Below are 14,842 nucleotides of genomic sequence, written 5' to 3'. Positions count from 1 at the left end.
AAGAAAAAGAAGGAGAGGAAAAGGGAAAATAAGAAGAGTAAGAAGGAGAAGAAGAGCAGAGGACGAAGAGGAGAAAAAATAAGAAGAGGAAGAAGAAGAAGAAAAAAAGAGGAGAGGAGGAAGGAATAGAGGAGAAGAAGAAAAAAATAGAATAATATTATTCTATTTTGTCTTCTTCTCCTCTTTCTTCTTCTTCTTTTTTTCTTATTTTTTCTCAGGAACGAGGGTGTCGAGGATCGCCGAGCGGTCGAGGGTCGGGAACTAGGGTAGAGGGTCGAGGGTCGCCGAGGGGTTGAGGGTCGAGGGTCGAGGATGCCGAGGGGTCGAGAGGGGGACGTCGATCAACCCCTCTCGGTCGACCAACTCTCAAGGACACCCAAACCCTAGAAAAGAAACATTGTCGATCTCCCCCCTCCTACCCCTACTCGACAAACTCTCTCGAGTTTATAAGAGATTTATAAAGAATGTCCCCATTATGGATGTGCATAGTTAAGTTGATCCATATTTTTCCCGATCTCATCTAAGATTCTATATGTGCACGTTCTCTTGTGTCAAAGTATTGAAGAAATCCATGGTTTCATAATTAGTCGGAAGTAACAGGTGCATGATGGTATGTGATACATCTCCAACGTATCTATAATTTTTGATTGTTCCATGCTGTTATATTATCAATCTTGGTTGTTTTATAATCATTTTATATCATTTTTTGGTAATAACCTGTTGACATAGTGCCAAGTGTTAGTTGTTGTTTTTTTGCATGTTTTTTACATCGCAGAAAATCAATACCGAATGGATTCCACATGCCACGAAAATTTATGGAGATTTTTTATGGACCAGAAGACACCTAATGGGCCAAGGTTGTGCCTTTGGGTGCTCCGAGCAGAGCACAACCCACCAGGGCATGCCAGGAGGCCCAGACGCGCCCTGGTGGGTTGTGCCCACTTCTGGTGCCCTTAGACCGCCTCTTTGCTCTATAAATACCCCAATATTCCAGAAACCCTAGGGGAGTTGGCGAAAATCAATTCTAGCCGCCGCAGAGTCCAAAACCACCAGATCCAATCTAGACACCATCACAGATGGGGTTCACCACCTCCATTGGTGCCTCTCCGATGATGCGTGAGTAGTTATTTGTTCACCTTCAGGTCCGTAGTTAGTAGCTAGATGGATTCCTCTCTCTCGTTTGATTCTCAATACAATGGTCTCTTGGAGATCCATATGATGTAACTCTTTTTGTGGTGTGTTTGTTGGGATCAGATGAACTTTGAGTTTATGATCAGATCTATCTTTTTATATCCATGAAAGTATTTGAGTTTCTTTGATCTATTTTATGCATGATTGCTTATAGCCTCGTATTTCTTCTTCGATATTTGGGTTTTGTTTGGCCAACTTGATCTATTTATCTTGCAATGGGAAAGGTGCTTTGCAGTGGGTTCGATCTTACGGTGCGTGATCCCAGTGACAGAAGGGGAACCAACACATATGCATCGTTGCTACTAAGGATAAAATGATGGGGTCTATCTCTACATAGATCTTGTCCACATCATGTCATCGTTCTTATTGCATAACTCTGTTTCCCCATGAACTTAATACATTAGGTGCATGCTAGATAGCGGTCGATGTGTGGAGTAATAGTAGTAGATGGCAGGAGTCGGTCTACTAATCTTGAATGTGATGCCTATGTAATGATCATTGCCTGGATATTGTCATGATTATTTCAAGTTCTATCCATTGCCCAACAGTAATTTGTTTACCCACCGTTTGCTATTTTTCTCGAGAGAAGCCACTAGTGAAACCTACGGCCCCCGGGTCTCTTTCTCATATTATTTGCCTTTGCGATCTATTTTATTTGCCTTTTATATTCAAATCTAGTAAATCAAAAAATACAAAAATACATTGCTGCAATTTATTTTATTTGGCGTTCGATCTATCAATATTTATAACCCTCTCACGTCCGTTTGCCCATCTTGGGGCGCCGCTACCCGAAAGGGATTTACAACCCCTTTTACATGTCGGGTTGCGAGTAGTTGTTATTTGTGTGCAGGTGTTGTTTACGTTGTGTTGCTTGGTTCTCCTTCTGGTTCGATAACCTTGATTTCATATCTGAGGGAAATACCTACCGCCGCTGTGCTGCATTATCCCTTCCTCTTTGGGGAAATACCGACGTAGCTTCAAGCGACATCAAAAGGAATTTCTGGCGCCGTTTCCGAGGAGGATCAAGTCAGGATAGTCTCCCGGCCACGTGCCATTTCTGGCGCCGTTGCCGGGGAGGATCTTCAACATATACCAGGTTCCTAATCACAAATCTCATCTCCTCACAATTTATATTATTTGCCATTTACCTCTCGTTTTCCTCTTCCCCACTTCACAAAAATTTGCCATTTTTTCGCCTCTCTTTTTTGTTCGCCATTTTCTTACCGGATCTGTTTTTTAGTGCAATCTTGTTGTGTTTTCATCATGACTCAAGAGAATACCAAGTTGTGTGATTTCTCAAATACCAACAAGAATGATTTTATTGGCACTCCGCTTTTTCCTCCCGCCACTAGTGCAGAGACTTGTGATATTAATACTGCTTTGCTGAATCTTGTTATGAAATATCAATTTTTCGGTACTCCTAATGAGGATGTTGTATCCCATATTCATACCTTCGTGAATTATGCGATATGCAAAAGAAAAAAGATGTGGACAATGATGTCATGAAGATGAAATTATTGCCGTTTTCTTTGCATGATTTTGCAAAAATTTGGTTCTCTTCTTTGCCTCACAATAGTATCGATTCTTGGAATAAGTCCAAAGATGCTTTTATCACTAAGTATTTTCCACCCACAAAAGTTATTTACCTTAGAACCCAGATAATGAATTTCAAGCAACTTGAACATGAGCATGTTGCACAATCTTGGGAAAGGATGAAAATGATGCCAAGGAATTGCCCAACTCATGGGTTAAATCTTTGGATGATCATACAAAATATTTATGCGGGATTGAATTTTGTTTCTCATAATCTTTTAGATTCCTTCGCAGGTGATACTTTTATGGAAATTACTTTGGGCGAAGTCACCAAATTGCTTCATAATATCATGGCAAATTATTCACAATGCCATACCGGAAGAGCTCCTACTAGTAAAAAAGTTAATTCGGTTGAAGCAATTTCTTCTTTGAGTGAAAAAGTTGATGCTCTTATGAAATGGTTGCTAGTAGAAGTTCTCCTATTGATTTTAATGATATGCCTTTGTCTACTTTGATTGAGAAAAATAGTGATGCCGTAGATGTGAATTTTATCTCTCGAAATAATTTCAACAACAATGCTTATAGAGGTAATTTTAATCCTAGGCCTTTTCCTAGTAATTCCTCTAATAATTATGGTAATTCCTATGGAAATCAATCTTATAATAATAGTAACACCTCTGATCTTGAGAATAATATTAAAGAATGTATCAACACGCAAAAAGTTTTCAACACTTCCATAGAAGAAAAGTTGAATAAGATTGATGATTTGTCCAGAAATGTTGATAGAATTTCTCATGATATACATAATCTCAAGATGAAAATTTTTGTGCCTAAAGGTTAGGAATCAATTAAATTTCTTTATGTTTCTATGGATGAAAGTAAGAAAAAAACTGCTATGCTTAGAGCTAAAAGAGAATTTTTAGAAAAAGCGTTTTCTAGTGATTACTTTCGCAAAAGTGACGAACATCTTAAAATGATTGGTGTTTCTTCTATTGATTCCTTGTTTAGTAAATTTAAGATTGATTAAAAGGGGACTGAAGAAGAGTCAACTTTATCTAGAAGGCGTCCCGCTATTTCGGAGGGTGAAAATCTTGTTGAGAAAATTGATAAAAGTGGGTTTGAAGAGGTCAAATCTTTAGCTAGTGATGTGCCCACTCTTTTGGATTACAAAGACTTTAATTATGATAGTTGATATTTTATTGATTGTATTTCTTTGTTGCAATCCATGATAAATTCACCCCATGCTTATGAACAAAATAAAGCTTTTACTAAACATATTGTTGATGCTATGATGAAAACTTTAGAAGAAAAGTTGGAATTAGAAGTTTCAATTCCTAGAAAATTGCATATTGAATGGGAAACTACTATAAAAGTCAAGATTAAAAATTAGGAGTGTTTTGCTTTGTGTGACTTGGGTGCTAGTGTTTCTACTATTCCGAAATCTTTATGTGATGTGCTTGGTCTTACCGATACTGAATCATGTTCTTTAAATTTGCACTTGGCGTATTCTACTTTTAAAAAGCCTATGGGAATAATTAATGATGTTCTTATTCTTGCAAATAGGAATTATGTGCCCATAGATTTTATTGTTCTTGATATTGATTGCAATCCGTCTTGTCCAATTATTCTTGGTAGACCATTTTTATGCACTATCGGTACCGTGATTGATATGAAAGAAGGCAATATCAAGTTCCAATTTCTTTTGAGGAAGGGTATGGAACACTTCCCTAGAACAAGAATTAGGCCACCATATGAATCAATCATGAGGGCATCTTATGGATGTTGAACCAAACATGACAAAACTTAGATCCTTGCTTTATGCCTAGCTAAGGGCGTAAAACTATAGCGCTTGTTGGGATGCAACCCAATGAATAAATTTATTTTTGGTTTTTGCTTCCTGTTTTTGAGTATTAGCACAATTATGCTACTGTTATGATTGTGTTTTTTATGTTTTAATTAGTGTTTGTGCCAAGTAAAGCCTTTACGATCTTCTTGGATGATAGTTGTTTGATCTTGCTAAAAAAATAGAAACTTTTAGGCTCATGAAAATAATTCTCATTTTTAAGCAGAGAGAGATAAAATACCCATTCCTTTTTTAGTAAATCAATATACATATTTCTCAGGTCGTCCTAGTTTTTCAGAATTTTTGGAGTAACAGAAGTATTCGAAACACCCAGATTAACATAGACTATTCTGTTTTTGACAGATTTTGTTTTCTTTGCGTTGTGTGCTTGTTTTGAAGGCTCTATGGTTTTCTTTGATGAGTTTTTGCCATAGGAAACTTGGAATATAGTAGACATAATGCAAGAACAAAATATGAATTGGTTTGATACAACACTTATAGTAGTGATTTATTTTCTTATACTAACGGATCTCACGAAGGTTTTGTTGAGTTTTGTGTGATTGAAGTTTTCAAGTTTTGGGTTATCTTACGATGGATGAAGGAATAAGGAGTAAGGAGAGCCTAAGCTTGGGGATGCCCTGGCATCCCCTCCTATTATCCAAAAGATAGAAAGCAACTAAGCTTGGGGGTGCCCCCGAGTGGCATCTCCTCTTTCTTCTAATGACCATCAGTATTTTACTCGAAGCTATATTTTTATTCGTCACATACTATGTGTTTTGCTTGGAGCGTCTTGTATGATATGAGTCTTTGCTTGTTTTATTTTGTGTTTTAAGTCTTTATTCCTAGCTGGACACACCTATTTGGAAGAGCCAAAATTATGTCATGACTTGTTAGAATTGCTCTCTATGCTTCACTTAAATTTTATGAGCTATGGACTTGCTCTAGTGCTTCACTTATATCTCTTTGAGCATGGTGTGCTTTAGTATTTTTGAAGAAATGCTCTCTTGCTTTACTTAGATTTATTTGGGAGTTAATAAAATTTTCATGAAATTCTCTCTTGCTTCACTTAAATTATTTTGAGAGAAAGAAAAATTATGCTCATGATCTTCACTTATATTTGTTTGAGCTTGTCAAAAGCAACATATGAAAATTAGTTCCAAAGTGATAGATATCCAAGAAGGATATAATAAAAACTTTCATGACGATCATTGGACAAAATAAACTTGATTCTTAGTAATAGTTTTGAGATATGATGATGTGATATGTGAGTTATGTTGATGAGTAATTATGCTTTAGTAAGAATATTGGTGTTAAGGTTTGTGATTCCCTATGCAAGCACGAAAGTCAATAATTATGCCATTGAATTATATCCTACTTGTGGTGCATTATTCAGTGTTAATTATGCTTAATGCTCGCTTATGAGATTATTCATTTCTTGGTTGGTCGCTTCTCAATCTTTTACTAGCCTTCATTTTGCACCAAGTATGCTCACTACTTGTGCATCCAAAAACCTTTACACCAGTTTTGCCACATGTTTCCACTATATCTACCTATATGCGGTATTATTTTGCCGTTATAAGCAAATTTGTATGTGCCATCTCTAATTTTCAGAATAAACCTCTCTTTTGTGTGTTCGTTTCGCTCGCGGAGCGGTGAGGGGTGGCTAATATTTTCCATGCTAGATGTGTTATTCTCACGATGAGTGTGTATTCACTTGTCATTGCACGAGAGTAAGGCAAAGGTATTAGGGATGCCGAGTCCCGAAATGAAAAATGAATTTACTTTATGTTGTCAAATAATAAATTCCTTGAAATGTGTTGGTATGGAAGGCACCCGCGGATACGGTTAGCCATGGAAAGTGAAAGTATGGTGGAAAAAGGAATAAACTTTATTTTTTGTTTGGGAACTACCTATGATATATCTAGAATGGAAAGTGTTGGGAACTCTAAGTCGTTTTCGTTGGTGGGATGGATACACCTCCCAAAATGTTTTTATCTCTAAGTTTTTCGCTTTGAGCTCTCGCACCTCTACAAATCTCTACTTCCCTCTGCGAAGGGCCCTTCTTTTACTTTACGCAATTTTTATTTTTGAATTTGAGTCTCCATCTTCTCTTATAAAGCACCAACTAGGAGGCACTATGATCGTACTTGAGCATTGAGTGTAGTTAATATGCGAGTGTGTTTCATGAATGGATCAATGATTGAGCATGATGTTCTAGGGATAGTTAATTTTAGCGTTGATATTTTGAAAGACATGGTTGCTTGTTGATATGCTTGAGTATTTAATTTATCATGTCAAAACTAGACTATTTCTTTGAACAATATAAAAGTCCAAATGTCCATGCTATAAAGAAAACAATATGGTATGACATGTTAGGCAGCATTCCACATCAAAAATTATGTTTTTATCACTTACCTACTCGAGGACGAGTGGGAGTTAAGCTTGGGGATGTTGATACGTCTCCAACGTATCTATAATTTTTGATTGTTCCATCCTGTTATATTATCAATCTTGGATGTTTTATAATCATTTTATATCATTTTTTGGTACTAACCTATTGACATACTGCCAAATACCAGTTGTTGTTTTTTGCATGTTTTTTACATTGAAGAAAATCGATACTAAACAGAGTGCAAATGCCGCGAAACTTTACGGAGATTTTATACGGACTAGAAGACACCCAATGGGCCAAGGCTACACCTGGGGGTGCTTCGAGGAGATCACAACCCACCAGGGCGCGCTAGGATGCCCAGGCGCGCCCTGGTGGGTTGTGCCCACCTCGGGTGCCCCTCGGACCGCATCTTTGCTCTATAAATAAGGCAAATTCCAGAAAGCCTAGGGGAGTCGATGAAAATCAATTCCAGCCGCCGCAGAGTCCAGAACCACCATATCCGATCTAGACACCATCATAGATGGGGTTCACCACCTCCATTGGTACCTCTCCGATGATGCGTGAGTAGTTCTTTGTAGACCTTCGGGGTCCGTAGTTAGTAGCTAGATGGATTCCTCTCTCTCGTTTGATTCTCAATACAATGGTCTCTTGGAGGTCCATATGATATAACTCTTTTTGCGGTGTGTTTGTTGGGATCGGATGAACTTTGAGTTGAAGATCAAATCTATCTTTTTATATCCATGAAGGTATTTGAGTTTCTTTGATCTCTTTTATGCATGATTTCTTATAGCCTCACATTTCTTCTGCGATATTTGGGTTTTGTTTGGCAAACTTGATCTATTTATCTTACAATCGAAAGAGCTGCTTTGTAGATGGTTCGATCTTACGGTGCTTGATCCCAGTGACAGAAGGGGAATCGACACGTATGTATCATTGGTACCAAGGATAAAACGATGGGGTCTATCTCTATATAGGTAGATGTTGCCCACATCATGTCATCGTTCTTATTGAATTACTCCGTTTCCCCATGAACTTCATACACTAGATGCATGCTGGATAGCGGTCGATGTGTGGAGTAATAGTAGTAGATGCATGCAGTAGTCGGTCTACTAATCTTGGACGTGATGCCTATGTAATGATCATTGCCTGGATATCATCATGATTATTTGAAGTTCTATCAATTGCCCAACAGTAATTTGTTTACCCACCATTTGCTATTTTTCTCGAGAAGCCACTAGTGAAACCTACGGCCCCCGGGTCTCTTTCTCATATTATTTGCCTTTGCGATCTATTTTATTTTCCTTTTATTTTCAGATATATTAAATTCAAAAATACAAAAATACCTTGCTGCAATTTATTTTATTTGGCATTTGATCTACCAATATTTACAACTCTCTCACGTCCGTTTACCCTTCTTGGGGCGCCGCTACCCAAAAGGGATTGACAACCCCTTTTAAACGTCAGGTTGCGAGTAGTTGTTATTTGTGTGCAGGTGTTGTTTACGTTGTGTTGCTTGGTTCTCCTTCTGGTTCGATAACCTTGGTTTCACATCTGAGGGAAGTCCCTACCACCGCTGTGCTGCATCATCCCTTCCTCTTTGGGGAAATACCGTCTAGCTTCAAGCGACATCAGTACGAAGCTCTCCAAAGTTCTTTTTGGAAAGGAGTCCTGATAGGATAATTCTCTTTTTGGTATGGATTTCAGCAAAGGCCTTCCAAATAACGATATTTGAAAGCCTGATGATGAACTTTGTACCAAAAAGCGAATTATCCTATCAGGACTCCGTTCCAAAATAACTTTGGAGAGCTTCATACCATCTTGCGCCTATTACTTCCGGCTAATGATGAAGCCATGATTTTCTTGAATCCATTGACACTAGACAACGTGACATATAGAAGGGAAGATGAGATCAGGAAAAATAGGGGCCATTTTCTGTACATGCAGAATGGCGCCATTTTGTTAAATCCCTTGTAGGTCCGGACGTCGGACATTCATGAGAGAGGCGGTCCGTCCCAAACCCTAGAAGCGTTGCCGAGGCCAACCCAAACCCTAGAAGCGTCGAGGCCACCCCAAACCCTAGAAGCATTGCCGATGCCACCCAAATTTACCATGTTAAAAGAGCGTTGTCGTCGAGGCCACCCCAAACCCGTAGAAACTTCGAGGCCACTAATTAATATTCCTTGTTGTGATTAGCTAGCTAGGTCTATGTTTGCCACTAATATATCCATCTCTCATGTTTTCATATTAATTGCCATGGTGTAATATTTGCAGAAAATATGGAGCAAAGAGACTTGGAAACAGAACAGTTGTTGGGGGACATAATCCTCGGCGGAGGTGATGTCTTGTTGTATCTCAATGACACCGATGGTCTGGAAGGAGAGGGTGAAGGCTCCGATGATCGAACAATGGAGGAGGAAGTACATGATCATGATGTCTCCGGTGATCGAATGCCGGTGGAAGAAGGAGACCGTGATGATAGCTCCGGTGACCGAATGGAGGAGGGAGCTATTGCAAAGTTCAGCGAGGTATATATATATTAATTAAGTCTGTGCTGACTAGCTAATTGATGCATTAATTGTTTTGGTATGTACATATATTAACTCTTCTTTCTTCTTTTATAGCCCTCCGGATCGAGCCAAACTTCGGTAATGAGACGAGGCCTGAAGAAAAGGTTGCGCCAGGATGAAAGGTTCACGATCATAGCAATTGCGGACAATGGCCAACCGATTGAACCCACGTAGACCAAGCAAGCATTTTCTGCTCAATGCGGGGCTATTGTTAGGGACATGATCCCGATCAGCATCCAGCAATGGAATAAGACTAAGAACGAAGACCCTCAAGTTCCTTATATCAACAATAGACAGAAAGATGATCTTTGGACCTCGCTGAAGGCAGATTTCACCCTACCGCCAGAGGATGATCTAGATAAGCCAGTTATAGAGCCATTGGTCAAGGCTCATGCTCTTAAGAAGATGGCAGATCTATTCAGGAGGTGGAAGAATGAGTTGAAATCATCATATGTCGACAAAGGGAAGACTCCAGAATTCACCGGCCGATTTGAGAAGATAAGAGATCACTGGCACGCATTTGTGGCCTACAAGACATCGGACAAGAGTAAGAAGATGTCAGAGACAAGCAAGATAAATGATGCAAAGAAGGAGTATCACCATCGCAAGGGGTCAAGTGGCTACCTCAAAGCCCAACCGTTGTGGGACAAAGCTAAGAATGGCATGCTTGGTAAAGGGGTCGAAGCAGAGACATTGAACTGGCCAGACCGTTCAAGGACTTGGTTCTTCAGGGTTGGGGGAACCTTGGACCCTTAAACAGGGAAGTGCGTTTGGACGAACGAGCAACATGCAATACCCATCAAGAAGCTTTAGAAGTGTATTGCCGCAATGCAGCAAGGGACGTTCGTTCCCGATAGAGAGAACGACGAGCTGACAGAGGCCCTCGGGGATCCTGAGCACCCTGGACGAACACGAGGCACGTCAGGCTCCGTTGCGTGGAAGGTTGGGTTTCCCAACGCATGCGGTTACAAAACCCGGGAGAGGAAGAGGAAACTGGAGCAGAGCGAAATGCAGAAGCTAAATTCAAGAGTACGAAAGCTAGAGGAACAAGCTGAGAGCGAGCGAGCTGCCGGAGCTACCTAGAAGCTACCTTGCCATCTCAGCGGAGAAGCAGCATGGCTTCCACCAAGCTTGTTCAGCAGCCTGACTTCATGGCTCCTAGATACCATGTGGATGCTATCACGGAGGCTCAACATTGCCAGCTTGTGACGCAATGGCAAAACCTCAAAGTCAAGGCGGTTGTCGGCTCTGTTGCACCTCCTCAACCCGACGGAACTTTTCACTGTCGTCCGATTCCACATGGCTATGCTGTTGTGATGGTGGATGAAGTAATAGAGGGATTTGAGGAGCTCAAGCTTGACCACCCTATAGGTGAAGGGGAGACACAGCTGGGTCTTGCTCTGAAGACTCCATGTCTATGGCGGAAGGAGCACATCAAGCTTCCGAACTGGACGCCTCCGCTTCCTCCTCCTCCTCCTCCGGCGAGTGATCAGGTGTAAGGGCATATTTATCCCTAAGGTGTTTTCGTGATTGATGAGAATGCTTTTGCGGACTAATCGTGTGCTTTGAGAGTTTCAGAGATTCATCCTTTGGCATGAGACGATTCTTTCCCCTCGGAGTTTTAATCAAGACGGTGTAGCTCTTTCGTTTCTGTTTTGGTGGACTTGTTTCGTAGGAGTTACCGTAATATCAAGAGGGGGTCCGCTTTGGTAAGGCTAGGGTGGAATCAACATGTACACTCCCTTTTCACACCCTCTGAGCCTTCCCGCTTCGATGGAGGTCTCATTCCTTGTTTTATGAGTATGTTTTGGTCCCAGCGGTAGTACCGCGGTGCCTAGCGGTAGTACCGCCTGTCGGTCCTCAGCCGTAGTACCACTCTGGTACCGGGCTCCTACCACATCGACTCAATGGGGTCGCCTCTCGTGTCGGATTGTGCGGCACTAAGCAGTGGCAGTAGAAGCGGTAGTACCGCTCATGAGCGGTAGTACCACCCTACCACCGCGGCAGTACCGCATGGGGTCTGACTCCTGCTCATGCGCCAGCCCTCCCAGACTGCACGGCAGTACCGCAAGGGGGAGTAGTAGTACCGCTGGTCCCAGTGGTAGTACCGCTGCACCCAGCGGCAGTACCGCCCTCCGCAGGGCTGTTTTGGGGGGTAACTGTTGGATTGTTCTCCCCTCTATAAAAGGGGGTCTTCTTCTCCAAGGTTGACTTACCTCTTCCCCCAAAGCTCAATTATTGCTCCAAGCTCCATTTTCACCCGATCTCTCTCCCTAGCCAATCAAACTTGTTGATTTGCTCGGGATTGGTTGAGAAGGCCCCGATCTACACTTCCACCAAGAGAAATTTGATTCCCCCACTAATCCCTAGCGGATCTTGTTACTCTTGGGTGTTTGAGCACCCTAGACGGTTGAGGTCACCACGGAGCCATAGTCCATTGTGGTGAAGCTTCGTGGTGTCATTGGGAGCCTCCAATTAAGTTGTGGAGATTGCCCCAACCTTGTTTGTAAAGGTTCGGTCGCTGCCTCCACGGGCACCAATAGTGGAATCATGACATCTCGCATTGTGTGAGGGCGTGAGGAGAATACAGTGGCCCTAGTGGCTTCTTGGGGAGCATTGTGCCTCCACACCGCTCCAACGGAGACGTACTTCCCCTCAAAGGGAAGGAACTTTGGTAACACATCCTCGTCTTCACCGTCTCCACTCTTGGTTATTTCGTACCTTTACTTGTGCAAGATTATATTGCGTTGCATCTCTTGCTTGGTTGTGTGCTTGTTGTTGTTGCATCATATAGGTTGCTCACCTAGTTGCATATCTAGACAACCAAGTTTGATGCAAACTTTAAATTGATAAAGAAAAGTCTAAAAATTGTTAGTTGCCTATTCACCCCCCTCTAGTCAACTATATTGATCCTTTCAATTGGTATCAGAGCCTCATCTCTTTTTAAGGACTTTGCCGTTTGAAGAGTATGGTTGACGTCGTAGACGGTGTGGAGGAGCACTCCGGTGCGAATCCGGTCTCGTTTATGGGAGATGGGGGAACCTCGATCTCTCGTGAGGAATTCAATGTGGCCTTGGAGACTTTGAAAACCTCCATGACGACTGAGGTTGAAAGCATGTTTACTAAATTCATTGAAGGGCTTAAACTATCCACTGCACCATTGAAAGTGGGTGATCCCATTGACAAGGTGATGATGCTAACTCCGGCAAGGGGGATGCTACTGGTGAAAAAGCTCCTTCTTCTAGTGGTAAGAATGGGACCGACATCTTTTCCCATGTGGAACCTCCACTTGTTTATGGTGGACTGATTCCCTCTACTCATTTGAATCATGCCGGTCCCCCCCTAAGATTGTGAAAAATGAGGACTTTGATTCTTGGGTTTATCGCTTTAAGCGTCATTTAAATCATGTGAATACTAATCTTTGGAGAATCATTGAAGAAGGTTTCTATCCGCATGACCCAAGCAACTTCACCCCTAGAGAAGCCGCGGATAATCAATTCAATGAGAATGCTCTCTTCATCATCCAACATGCAATTCACCCGAAGATCTCCCTCATCTTTGGCCCTTCGCCTTGGCCAAAGATGCATGGCTTGGTGTTGTCTCCCTCTATCAGGGAAGCACAAGCATTCAACGCTCCAACTATGAAGTAGTGCAAGATGAAGCCGATGAGTTTGCAATGAAAGAAGATGAAGAACCTCGTGAGCTTTATCGGAGAGTAATCAAACTTGCGGTCTCACTCCGAGATCATGGGAGCAAGGACATGGATGACAATTGGATCAAGCGCAAATTCCTCAAGGCAATGATTCCTTACCACAAGGCCATGTCCTCTGTCATTCGTCAAAGGTCGGACTTCCACACTTTGTCCTCAAGTGAAGTGTTGGATGAGTTTGTGGCCATGAGAATCTTGGACAAGACCGCCGACAATGTGGTGCTATGTTCTCAAAGAGAAAAGAAGCCCAACCTTGCATTAAAGGCCAAGGTTAGTGTGGAAGAAGAGGACGAAGAAGAAGAAGAGGAGGGCAACCCCGAAGATACAAAGTATGCCTATCATGAACACATGGCTCTTGCTTCAAGGCAATTTTGGAGCAAGAAAAACTCAAGGCCCAACTTCAACAAGAACAACTCAAGTGGCACAAAGGGCAAGCAACTTGTGAGGACTTGCTATAATTGTGGCAATGTGAGCCATTTTGTTGCGGAGTGCCCGTATGAGAAGAGGGAAGACAATGGTGGCAAGCTCATCCGAAAGGACAAAGCCAAGTCAACTTCAGCAAGAAGACTCCTCCCAAATCGTTGGTGGTACAAGAAGAGTACAATGAGGATTATGATGATGAGGAGGATGAGTTGGTTGCCATGGCCTCCATTGCCATTGCTACAACTCCACGAGTGTCACTCTTCGACTCACCCAATGAGAGCATCACCGCCAAGTTCCTCATGGCTAAAGCCACCAACAAGGTAACCCCCAACATCCAAACTACCATCATTAATAATCCTTCTTTGATGGATTGCATCGATGAACATGATGGACCTAAAGTGGAGGAGAATGAGTTTGAGTCCTTTATCGGCAAACTCAAGGGTAATTCCAAGAAGCACTTCGTTGCTCTCTTGGAACAACTTGGTGAAGCCAATGACATGATCGAAGCTCATGAAGATACCATCTCTAAGATGGAGGGGCATAGTCGTGACTATGCCGATGAGATTTTGGATCTCTCCAATGCTCTTGAGAAAGAGCGTGGTCTTCGCTTGGCTCTTGAGGAGTCATACAACGATGATCACGCTAAGTTAAAGAAAGATCTTGATCATGCCATTGTTGTTTCTCGTGTGCTAAACTCCGAGAAGGCCAGGCTTAGGGTTGATCGTGCTAGACTCCCAGAGGAGTTTGACCTACCTGACAAGGCTCACAAGGTCTTGAAGGGTACTCATGCTAGCCTCAAAGAGTCTCATGATCAACTTCAAGTAAAGCTAACCAAGGAGAAAGCCACATTTCCTCATATGGTGTTAATTGATAATGCAAATGCTACTAACCCATGTTGTGAGCATGTGCATCTTGTTGAGGAGAATGCTAAGTTGAAGGAGAAACTTGAGAAAGGCCTTGATTCTTACATACAAGGTGAGAAAAACCTCAACGACGTTTTGAGCAATCAAAAGGGAGTTGTGGCCAAGGAAGGGATTGGGTACGCACCCGAGTCCAAGAACAAGAAGAAGAATGACAAGGCCAAACGACCTCCCCCTCTCAAGCAAACCTTTGTGAAGGAGGGAGAGGGTGCTACTAAGGAGAAGAAGAAGAACACTGGGAAGGGTGGTGATGCCAAGAAGGGC

Source organism: Triticum aestivum, chromosome 5A, assembly GCF_018294505.1.
Source record: "Triticum aestivum cultivar Chinese Spring chromosome 5A, IWGSC CS RefSeq v2.1, whole genome shotgun sequence".
NCBI classification, from domain to species: Eukaryota; Viridiplantae; Streptophyta; class Magnoliopsida; order Poales; family Poaceae; genus Triticum; species Triticum aestivum.
This window is presented reverse-complemented; position numbering follows the sequence as displayed.